The sequence below is a fragment of the Camelus ferus genome, chromosome 4, assembly GCF_009834535.1.
Source record: "Camelus ferus isolate YT-003-E chromosome 4, BCGSAC_Cfer_1.0, whole genome shotgun sequence".
NCBI classification, from domain to species: Eukaryota; Metazoa; Chordata; class Mammalia; order Artiodactyla; family Camelidae; genus Camelus; species Camelus ferus.
In genome coordinates this window covers 29,951,176-29,963,500 of record NC_045699.1, presented here as the reverse complement: position 1 = coordinate 29,963,500, position 12,325 = coordinate 29,951,176, and the positions used below count along the sequence as shown (strand labels likewise).

The 12,325-nt window shown below is 41.5% G+C and overlaps 1 protein-coding gene across 2 annotated transcripts in view; it reads left to right on the top strand.

Moving 5' to 3' along the window:
* SLC1A1 (solute carrier family 1 member 1) overlaps positions 1–12,325 on the top strand; it is a 60,444-nt gene that overhangs the window by 22,404 nt on the left and 25,715 nt on the right. The window lies entirely within an intron of this gene.

Genomic DNA, 12,325 nt, shown 5'->3' with positions numbered 1-12,325 from the left:
CATAGTTGCTTTCCCATGTAGGCATTGCCATTACAACCCCATAGAATTTTCTCCATATCAAAAATTCTTAATCTATTCTTAGGCTCCTTTGAGAACATGATAAAAGCTTTGGACTCTCTTCCAAGAAGAGTGTTCACAGTTTTACATATATACTGTATTTTGCCTGCCCTTGCAAAAGTTTCATAAACTACTTAATGATTAGTACTCATGTCTATGGACGAAGCTATGGAAGATTAGGCAGCAAATCCAAAACTCATGCAGTACACCAGGTTTTAGAAGAAAAGGTAACAGTGCATGTATGAATACACTAGTTATAGAATATTGAATGTTTGAAAATATGTACTGCTCTTGGCAGTCAATAACTAGTGAGATTTTTGCAGTTTGGCTGTTTTGGGTGCTAGCTCAGCCTTGCAGATAACCTGGGAAAATAATTTGCAACCCTCAACATTCCACTCACATAGCCCAGCTGCTTTTTGAAGGTGTAGCACAGGTCTGGACATTCTACATTTTTCCTTCACCAAATCCCCTCAGTTAACCAGGAATTACAGAGCAGAACCACTGCCTATTCTTTTGACATAAAGTGATAAAATGGTCAAAGATTCAAGGAACATGAACAAAGTAGGGTGGTAACATTGATGCTATATTCATGTTTTAAATTGTCAGATTAAAAGAAAAAATAATAATACTTAAGCAAGGTTATGGGAAAGTAGGCTCATTCATACGCTTTTAGTTACTGTATAAATTGGAACAAACTTGCTGGGGGGCAGTTTGGAATGTGTTCTGATCTTTCCACTTATTTCTACTTTTATGAATTTATCATAAAGAAATAATCAGAGATATGTTCAAAGATTTAGGTACAAGGATGGTCAGGGTAACTTTAAAAAAAGATAATGGTGATTAAGGGGGAGTATATAGCTCAGTGCTTAATATGCATGAGGTCCTGGATTCAACCCCCAGTACCTCCATTTAAAATAAATAAATAAAATAAACCTAATTACCTTCCCCCCAAATTACTATAAATAAATAAAATAATGGTGATTCATTATAAGCAATCTAAATGTGTGTTATACCCATAAGTTAGGAGTCTATGCAACTATTAAAATTTTTGTTTGGAAAACATTTAGTGAAGGTGGAAATGTTCCTAATATACAAAGTAGGAGGGATAAAACAAATTACACAAGATATTGTGTACAATCCAAATTTTAATAAAATTTATGTACATTTTTAAAGTTGGGATCAAAATGACTAGATGTGGAACAAAAGAAAAAGAAGTGATTCGCTGATGTTTCTTTACATTTTCAAGGCAAATACATGTTATTTTTGTTTTGTATTTTCTTCCTTCCTTCCTCCCTCCCTCCCTCTCTCCCTAGAAGACAGTGGGATGGATTCTGCTCTGTGCTCCTCCTCTTGCCTCTGGTAGTCTCACTACTCCTCTCCTCCCCATCTCTTCTCCTATCCCTGCAGCTCAGTACCACCTTTACCTGGTGTGTGATCCTTCCCCCAAACCCTGCTGTGGTCCTTAGCCTCCTCACCCAGCCCAGAGCCAGGATGGTAAAGTGGAAGATGGCTGTAGAAAACCCACAGGAAGAACAGTTTCCAAGTTTTGAAAGCCTTTATAAATCCAGCAGATCAATAGCTTATTTTATACACTTATTAGTACAAAGGACAATACATGTTGGAAGCTGGGGGGAGTTGAGTGAGGGCCCTGAGGATACGTAAGTTAGAGGAAGAGACGGCAAAATTGAGACCTGAGACTAATAATATGTGCTCCTGCATGAAGGAAATTCTCTTGCCAAATTAACAAGTAGGAACAAAACCTTTGCCATGAAAGCCTCTGCTGACATAAAAGTACTTATTTTGTAGCTATTTTTTAAAAAGGAAGAATCTCTCTTCTTTAAAAAGGATGATGAGGATGTCACATTAATCAGGAAAACTTTGAGTATAGACTGGCTATTAGATGGTATCAAGAAATTGTTGATAATTTTGTTAGTGGTGATAATGGTATTTAGTTATGTAAGAAAATGTTCCTTTTTTAAACGCTTATGGAATTGTGCAGCTATGAAATGACAATGTCTAGAATTTGCTTTAAAACAGAAAAAAGAGCAAGAGAGAAGGCACAAGTAGACATAATCTCAAGCATTTTCAGAGGCAGATAGTATAGGCACTAACAGAATCCTGCCTATAATTTACATCCTGAGGGACATGCTCGTCCCATATGCAGAATATCTATGTTTGGGCCATTAACATTTAGGTCTGTAAGCTGTATTATATCAAACTGCCAGGGAAATGGCAAGGGAAATGGCTCTGGAAAATCCTGGTCCAGATCTTACCAGCCAGTGAGTTTAAATTCAGGTCACATTTTCTTTAATACCTAATTATAATGACTTGCGCCTCCAGCACAGGAATGGAATAGCCCCTGGGCTCCCACTCTGAGAGAGTCCCTGAGCATCTTTCCAGGATACGGTCTTACTCCCCTGATAGAGAAGCTGGAATTACAATCATTTGATCTCAACTCTAAGGGCAAAGATTTTCCACTACTGTTTTAACCAAGGCATAGATATAAACAGTATTTATTAAACAACAGCCAGATACAGAATATATGTGAGTAGGTTTCCTTTCAAGCAGGGATCTGGAAACTTTTTTTGCAAAGGGCCAGATAGTGAATATTTTAGGCTTTTTGAGCCATACAGTCTCTGTCCAGCTGCCCAACTGCTTGTCATAGATGGATTGCAATAGATAATATGTAAATGATCGGGCATGGCTATGTTGCCAATGAAACATTTATTTGCAAAAAATGGCAGATGAAAAATAAGACTGGATTCTAACTCTCAGGATACAGTCTAGTTGAGATGGAATCTGAATGACAGACCAACATACCAAGCAATTATTACTCATACCAAGTGATGAATGTAAATGTCCTGAAGAGACACTGAAGAATGGAGGATGGAGCAGAGAGAGTGCAATCGCAAGTATTTGGAAAACCCCATTTTCAAATTCAGGCTTTTCGGGTGGTGACTTTACTTGGATCCTTTGGGCTGGGAAAGGCATTTTTTTTAAGGGATGAATTTACTCATAAGTGGCTGTGTACTTGGAAGCCATCCCACACCCTCCAGTGGAAAGAACCGTGCCATGTGCTTCCCTGAAACAGGTTCAGTTTAATTCAGCAAACACTTTTAACTGCGTGAAAACAGACTAACCCTACGACGGGTGAAGTTCCTGCCATCCCTCTGGTCATGGACACCAGGTCTTCTGCTAGCCCTCTCTGTAAGCCCCCTTGTTGACGAGAAGTATTGAGAGTTGAAGATGCACGTATCATTTGGTGGCACAGCTTGTGATTAAGTAGCTATGGGGGAAAAGTATGCATGCTTTTCGGAAATTTGGTGGTTTTTTAATATAGTTCTGTCTCTACGAAAACTGCTGTTTCAAGATGGATTATAAATTTAAAACTTAACGCTGGAGCTTAAAGTCATACAGGCTGAGGACGAACATCTTGCCTCATTTAGAACATCTGGAACCACTGGGCTATGCCTGCATTTCCAGAAGTGCCTCCTTCCTCTTTTTCCAGCCGTGTTTGGGAACCAGGCAAGAAAGATGGCCTAAACAGCCTTGCACACATGAATTAATCATTTCCCGAAGACCAGCAAGAAATTTTTGAGTTTGAACACAGCTATTGCAGCCAGAGGTCTTGTTATATTAATTGGATTTCTACGATGCCTTTTCTCCAAGGAAGGAAGGGACACATTGTGTGCATAAGGAGTGAAGTTCCCATAATGAGTGTGACACTTGCTACAGTCATAGAGAGAAAAGTGGCAAGAGATAAATAATCCCTGCTTCAGTCTCTGACATACTGAAGCCCAGAGAGTCCACCGTGAATGAGCTTGCTTGCTGCCTAAACCAGTACTAGACTCGGTCACAGCTCTGTTTGACTATGATGTAACCTGGTTTTGTTTCTTAAAAAAGAAAAGAGTGACCCTCATATAGTTTAGTCACTTCTCTACAGTTGCCTCTCTTTGTCAATCTAATGTAAAAGCAAGTAGGTTCTGCTATTTCTTTGGGACTTCATTCTTTATGAATGTCACGTAAAACTTGTATTAAATAAATGTGTATACTTTTCTTATGTTTAAAAAGAAGAAAGAAAAAAATGAGTGCGAAACCACGTGGGGATTCTAAAGAACCTCCTATGTTGAATGCATGGACCTAGGAGGCTCATTTGTTCGTTCATTCATTCTTTCATCTTCAATGTCACAGGCTCTGTGATGGGCACACAAGATATGAAGAGAAGTCCTGTCCTTCAAGAAAGGAAGAGTATATTGCAGTGCTGTGTGATAAGTGCTTTGAAGGAATGCGGATGGGGAGGGGACACTGGGATAGAGTTTTGAAGAAAAGATAGGAATCAGATGAAGTGGGGCAAGCATTCCAGGCAGAAGAAAACAGCAGAAGGCATGGTATCTTGGGAGGACAGTGAGACTTTGCCCGGAACGCTGCACACCTGGGGGTGAGGGGTGGCTTCATGGGGTCTGTGTGCCTTCCTGAGGGGTCTGAACCTGAGCCTGTAGGTAAGGGGAAGCAAGTGAGAGCAGCAACTCTCACCTGTGCCATTTTCTCCAAAGGGACACCCTGAACAAGCTTCAGGTGGGGAAGTATTGTTCAAAAAGGAAATTCAATGACATACAAAACTGTTAAGGCAGACTTTGTTCAAGACCATCACAGTAGATGGAGGGACCACTGCAATGGGAGAGAGATTGGGCTTAACTCTGAATGAATACAGCGTGAGTCAGTGGGAACTGATAGCCAAGCAGCTGGGTAGGGGGATCAGTGGATGGAAAAGTACTAAGAGGAAACCTCAGAAGTAAGGGGGATTCTGGCTAAACCAATCTAACAGGATTCTTGCTGAAGACAGACCGGGGTGATCAGATTTCACCCTGGGTGGGGCTGAGGGTGGTGAATGAGGAACTTGATTTAGATGTGGAGAGTGATCAGATACTGAGGACTGGGGGTTCTGGTTAAACTGACTTAGCAGGGTTCTTGCTAAAACTAGAAGGTTCAAGAGTGTGACTAAAGTGTGGTCAAGCAGAGAATCTTTGTCAGTATCAATCACAGAGGGTCAGGAGAGTCTAGCGGTTAAGAACACAGACTCAGGAACCAGATGCCTAGCTTTGAATCTTGCCTCTGCCACTTACTAGCTCCGAAACCTTGAACAAGTTACTTAACACGTCCTCAATTGTAAAGTCAAAATAATGGTAGTACTATGTCATGGCGTGGTTAAAGTGCTCTGTGGTCTGTTTACTCTTTTTTGTCTGATGCTGTTGGAAGTTTCTAAACAGCCCCTCCATTGGCATCAGAAGCTGCAGGGCCAGTATCAGAATTGAGCCAACACAGGTGAGTACACACAATGTGTTCCTTCTGGAAATGAAAACAATATGAAAAGGCTTGCTCTGACAGTAGTTTGTTAGGTTCCCCAGCATGCAAGCAGCTTCCACCCAGAAGCCTGAGCTACCAACTTTATAAGATAAGGAGAAGCAAAGAGAGAGTTCAATAAGAATTAGGTTGTGGTAGAAAACCGGAAAAGTCTCACTGAGCCGTTAGCTCTCCTGACGTCAAAGCATGGACTTTGAAGAGAACATCTGAGCTCCTCAGATCGTCTGAGATGTGTTTAATGCTTATTGAACGAAAAGCCTCCTATAAAAGCACATTGGGTCTTCTAAAAAATCAGTCCCAACTATAAATACCATCGTCCTCTGTGGTGTTAAAAAAAAGTTACAACAGTTCCTGGACTGCTGAAGAACCAGGAGACCAGCGGCTGCTTCTTGACAGATGTTTTGAACATCATATGTGGACCTGCTGACAAAGGCTGCAAGTGAGAAGCTTTAACTGGTTTTGCCAAGGGCCAGTTTATTTTGTTTGCTTCACACAATAGTGTAGGGGGTGAGAGAACCTATCTTAAGGGAATTCTTTGTATTAGTGTTTCTAAGGAAGATCGATGTTATAGCTGAAGCATGCACAGAAATATATTTTGCATGCTCCCCTCTGCCTTTTCTTCCCTTTTAACGTCCCAAGAGTGTTAATCCAGGCTGCCCTGGATCAACAGAGTGAGAAGACATACCGTCTTGTTCTCCCTGGGAAATGAACTTGACTTTAATCCTCATAGCAAAGCAATGAAAGTAAGTGGGACCTTACCTCTGTCTTTAAAGATGACACAGGAGGTTGAAGAGAAGTTAAGCCAATTTTCCAAGATCACGCAGATCATAAGGGCAGCATCTAGGACTGATGCAGTCTCAAGTTCCACTCTGGAACCTTCTGCTGCCTGGAGCCCAGAGCCTGGGCAGAGGGATCTGGGGGCAGGCAGCCATAGATAACTAGGTTATTCATTCAGTCAACACATGTTTATGGAGCTCCGCCTGTGTGTCGGCAGTGGGTGGACACTGGTGAACAGGCAGATAGCTAGGTCCCCTACCCTCAAGGAGCTTACAGTCTAGTGAGAAAGACAGACATTAAATAAGGAGCCCACTGATGATAATCGTGAAACATGATATGAACAGGATGCCAGGTGAGGAAAGCAGGGAAGCCTGATTCAGCCTGGAGACGCAGGGGAGGGCTCGGAGGAAGAGACTTCAAAGTGGTCAGACGAAGGGGGCGGAAAGCCATCCAGCAGAGGGAAGAGCCTGCGCAAAGACTTTGAACTGGGAGGGAGCTGGGTCTGCTTGATGAGGGCTGGCCTGGCGGAGGGCGCTCCTCCTGCAGGACCTCGGTAGCCTCGTAAGAAACTTGTGTTTTAAGTACCATTGGAGGCTCATACTTGCGTGTGAAATGGCCTGACTTATGTTTTTAAACGATTTCTTCCGTGGCCATGTGATGAAGGAATACAGAAGGATTATAGACAGAGGAGTGAGGAATGAATGAGTTAACACTTGTGAAGTGGCTTCCACATGCTCGTGACACGCTTCATGTTGATCATTTCATTCAGTACTCATGGAGGCTGCTGACCGAGTGAAATTGTTTTAGGCACTGCACAGTCATACAACATGGGGTTGTTCACTTTGTTCCTGACAATTACCCGTTAGGAGGTAGAAGCACTGAAAACCTCCATTTTATAGACGGGAAAACTGAGTTTGGGAGGAGAAGGCTGAGATTTGAGCCCAGGCTGTCCCACCTAAGCCTATACTCATTTCTCTCCATGCTGGTGGCCTCTCTGCTGGTGGCAGAGAGACAGGACTCATCTGGATGAGAGGATGCCCCAGTGCAACAATGAGCTTCTTGAATGATGTGTCTGTTTCACAGATGTGAAGCACCATCAAATACCAGACCAAAAAAAATTCCAATAATGGAGTTAATTCTGACACCTTAATCGCAAGGTGGAGAGAGATTGTCACGAAATTTTGTTCTCTTGTGGGTGGTAGCTTAATCAGAGAGCTCTCAGAGGAGTCTTGCCCTCAGGTGTTTATTTTTAAAACATGCTATTGTTTAGCCCACGAGGACTGCTTCCTTTGCAATGTTTTTTATTAAAAGTATTTTAAAAAATTCTAGTAGATCGTTACTGCTTTGGCCAGGAGCCAGCACCCCAGTTCATCAGAGCCTTATTCCTAAGGTGAAAAACAACTGTAGTTTCTTTCTTTGCTTTTTCTTTCTTTTTTTCTTTCTTTATCTTCCTTCCTTCCTCTTTTTCTTTGTTAATGGAGGTACTGGGGATTGAACCCAGGACCTCGTGCATGCTTACCATCTGCTCTACCGCTGAGCTATACCCACCCACCAGGGTGGTTTCTTAAAGAGCTAGCATGTGCCCCTAACTTCCAAGGACAACCTTGGATTATATCCCTGGCTCTAGGCCACAGCTCAGCCTCAAAAACTGTCCCTGGTTTTAAAAGGGCAACCCTGGACTCACTGGTAACTGGACTTGTTAAAGAAAAAAAAAAAAAACAAAATCTGACGCTTGTTAAAGATGGTAAGTCAGGACCATTGAGCTAGGTGTAGGGACCACCTATGCAATAGGATTTTGCAGTGGGAGGAAGAGATTGGGCTCAACTCTGAATATAGTGTGGACAAGTGGGAATTTATAGCCAAGAAGCAGGGTGGGGATCAGGGGATGGACAGTTACTAAGAAGAAACATCATGGGCAAGGAGGATTCAGGCTAAACCAACCCAACAAGGTTCATGTGAAAGACAGGCCTGAGTAATCAGACATCACCTGGGAGATGGTGGAGGCTAAGGGACCTTACCAGTTATCTAGGGTGACCAGTTATTGAGGGTCAGGGGTTCTGGTTAAACTGATTTAGCAGGGTTCTTGCTGAGACTGGATTTTGCAAGAAAGTACACAGACGGGCCTACGAGAAGGTTTAGAAACTTGACAAAAGCATGGCCAAGCAAAGAATCTTTGTCAGAATCCTGCTTATCTTTCTCTGCTCAATTCAGGTGCTACCCGTTGCAAGTTGCTCCTGGTCCCCTCAGCCTGGTGACACCTCGGGCTCTGAAAGCCCATGGTACCTGTCCTCTGCACCAGAGCTTTACAGAGCATCCAGTTTTTAAAGTGGGTGGGAAAGGTCAGTTTTCTTAATTTCCAAACTGTCACAAATAATCTCTGTAAACTATAATAGAAATGCATTACTACAAAAAGATATAAAAGACAAAGACATAAAATGCTAGCCCTATTTTTTATTACATTCAGCAGGCATAAAATTACTGTTCAATTGCTATGAACGTTTTTAAATTCTTACCTTTGATTTCTATGGAGATCTGTCACACCTGGTTTGCAGTGTATCAGTGCACAGTCCCTTCCCATTTGTCAGCTCCTAAAGGTCTGGTGTCAGCTTCCAAAAGAATTGAGTTCTGGGAGTGGACTGTAAGGAGAGTTGGTCCTTGAGACTTCGCCAGGCATGAGCATGGCCTGAACACAAGGAATCCAGGGGGCTCTTTATAGTAAAACCCCAGGATAAAGTACAGTGATGTTTTACTGATATGGGACTAAGGTGGACCTGCCATCTGACCTCCCTCCCAGTGAGTGATGGGGGCCATATTCTTAACCATTATGTCATACTCACTCTACCACGCACGACAGAATTCTAGACAAGCACTGCCTAGTAGAACTTCCTGCGATGATGGAAATGGTCTCTGTTTGTCCTGTCCTTTGCAGTAGCCACAAGTTACACGTGACTAGTGATCACTTGTAGCGAGCATGTGTGACTGGGGAACCAATGGAGAGGCACCATCTTTAGAGTCCAGTGTCTGGATTAAGTTACCATTTGCAGGACAACATCCATTAAACTAGTCCACATGTTTTCAGTAGGAGCAATATGGCCCCAAGGCAGCAAAAGCTGGTTCTTGGGAATAAGGGGGAGAGATGTACTCTTTTCATGTAAAAAGCACATGTATACATTTTGTACATGAAGAGATGTGCGGTTTGTCTAGGCTATTAAAATTTCATGAAGTGGTAATGAAAAATGTCTAAAAGGCTGGGGGAGGGACAAGCGCTGTGGAGCACACAATAATGAAAAAAAAGGTAGAGAAACACTGAGATGCTAAACATGTTGTCACATGGAGGTCTGTTATGGGTGGAAAGCATTTTTGTTGGCCACCCTGGAAACCAAACCAAACTGCCCTGTATGAGTGGTTTTGAAGGAGACCACCTGCCCAGTTCCTAATCTCAGACACTGAAGTAGATCTTTGAAATGGGATCACTTTGTAAGGAGAGGACTACCCATAACAAGTGCAGTTCTGTCACATGGAAAGCAGGTAACGATTCATAAAGCACCTTATTTAATGCACTGGAGATCCAGAGAAGAGAAGCATCAGGCCTTAGAACCTAAAGGCACTCACCCCCCCCATCCTAAAAATTGTGTTATAAATCATCCAAGAGCCTGGATTTTGGGGGTAGCTCTGCCCCCAATCAGCAGTGGCTAGAGAAGTAGGTGGGTACCTCTAGAGATGATTGCTGATTGGAATACATTTCTGATGTATCCAGGAGAATTGTAGATTCTAGGTAGATTGAGGAATGGGGAACAAACCTCTTCCTGAAAGTAACGAGAGTTGCTGTACTACAACAGAGACGAGCTGGCTGACTGCTTTGAGGGATGTGTTTTTTAAGATATTTCCACCAAGAATCTCATTATTATGAAGCCCTTTATGGCCAGCTGGGACCTGGAATAAAAGCAGAGGCACCAGCCCATGGCAAAATCATTAAGACAAATTAAGACATATTAACATATGCTGGGAACAATTACCCACATAGACTTAATTTGTTTCACTGCTGGAAGAAAATCCTGAGAGGGCACGAAACACATACCCGAGAACAGTTCTGCAGCCAGCCTGTGCACCTGTCACTTGCCAGCACCTTAGGGGTTGGGAGATACTTAAGTTGGATATCTACCAAAGAACAGTGTACCTGAAAATACATCTTCTGTTAGCTCAGGAATGCAGGTGCTTATACAGGTTACTTGGAGTTTTGTTAAGTTGGTGATTTTCTCTCTTTTAACCTACCATTATTATAGATAATAATTGTTTATCAGAATAATGTACAGAGGTCAAAAATGGAATAGGTTCATTTTATAATCAAATAATATACTCAGCAAGCTTATTATATATTTGCATTATTGTTTGCCTTTTTTTTTTAAAGAAAATGAGGCTAAATATGAGATAGTTTATTGGTTTCTGAATTATGGCCTTCGGTATCTCTTGATTTTGTTGTTATTGTTGTCATTATTACTGTTTCTTGTGGAACTGTTATTTTTTAAAATTGTTTTACCATTAGGAAAAGAAATTCTGCTCAGCATACCAAACTGTGTTTTTTTTCCCCCGAAGAAAGAAAATAGAATCTATCCTCAGGGTTATTCTAGGATGTGACTGTTGCAACATGCCCATCATATGGTAATTGCACAATCTTGCTCCGGAGGTTGACGAATGAGCCCTTAACAACATCCTGGTGTGACTGCTAAAGAGGCCGGAGCCCTTTCTTGCAAAATGTAAACTTCCAGAGGAGCAATCAACAGTCAGAGGAATGGCGTGTTGAGAGTGAGAGATGACTTGTCCTGTGATCATCATGATGATAGCTTCCTTACAGATTTTTCCTGTACATCAACCACGTATGATTGTATTTGAAGACCATAATCCCCTAGGCACTTAAAAAAGTGGATAGGCCTTTTATAGTGTGAGGAGTGAATATAAAAGCTACCTGTGCATGCTGATGGCCTGCAGATTTACTACCTTTTCCTTGGGGTTGCCTCATGACAACCTCTTCATTTTTCCTGCTACCTTGTCCTTCAGGTTTTGCAGTTCTGGAACAACTCATGCGTGCTGAAGACTCAAAAAATCATTTTCTCTGCTGATGATTGGATTCAAAATGTGATTCTCATTTTGGAAATCGGGCAGGGTAGTCTGAAATCTCCAGATGAAAGCTTGCTGGAAGATGATTTGGTTGCTTCTCAACTTGCCTCGTGTCCCACATAGATGCAGTCCAATTAGAGAGCTCCATCATTTGACTCTACGTATATGAGCATCTTTGATGGAGGGCAAGGATTTCTAACAAGGAGGGATGTATGCCTTCCGCCTGCCTCCATAGCTTCCTTGGCATTCTGTACAACCCTTTCAGGCCAGGCAACATTCAGTCTTTTTATTGGCAACCAAAGACCATCTGAAACTATACCTAACAATGTGGTCCTAAGTCTCTTATACCTGTTCTCTCAGAAATTTTTATTTATATCCTAACTTCTTAAAACAGATTTTTAAGGAGTCTCACAATCAGGTCAAACAGAATAAGATTGTTAATGTGAAAGCAATGTGAAAATCATGAAAGGAAGGAAATATGCTAGCCAGGATGGATAATGAAATTACTATGATTTATTACTGAATTTGGCCCTGAGATTAAAGATCCATCACTAAGTATTTGATCAATTAACTCTAGTGTAATCACATAACAGATCATGTAGCCCTTAAAAGTATCCACAGGGTGTAACAGTAAGATAAATGCTTGTAATATATGCTTGTAATAAAATAATTAAAAATGATAAAATGATCTCAGCTGTGTTCACAAAAAATTGAGAAAAAACTTATTGGAGGAAAATTCACCGGAGTATTAACTATGGCTGATGACATGAAGTGATTTTTGTTTTCATCTTTATATTTTTCTCTTTTCTTCAGGTAATTATAATGAACATATATAGAACTTTTATAATCACATGGAAAAGTTACCTTTTTTAGTTGACTCTGAGCTTCCTGACAGAAGAGGCAGAAAGGGAAATAGTCATGAGTTACATGATTTTTATTATGTGATAAAAGATCAAGGTAAAATCTTCCTTGATAATGAATTCCAAAGGATGTTGAGTGATATAATATACAAATC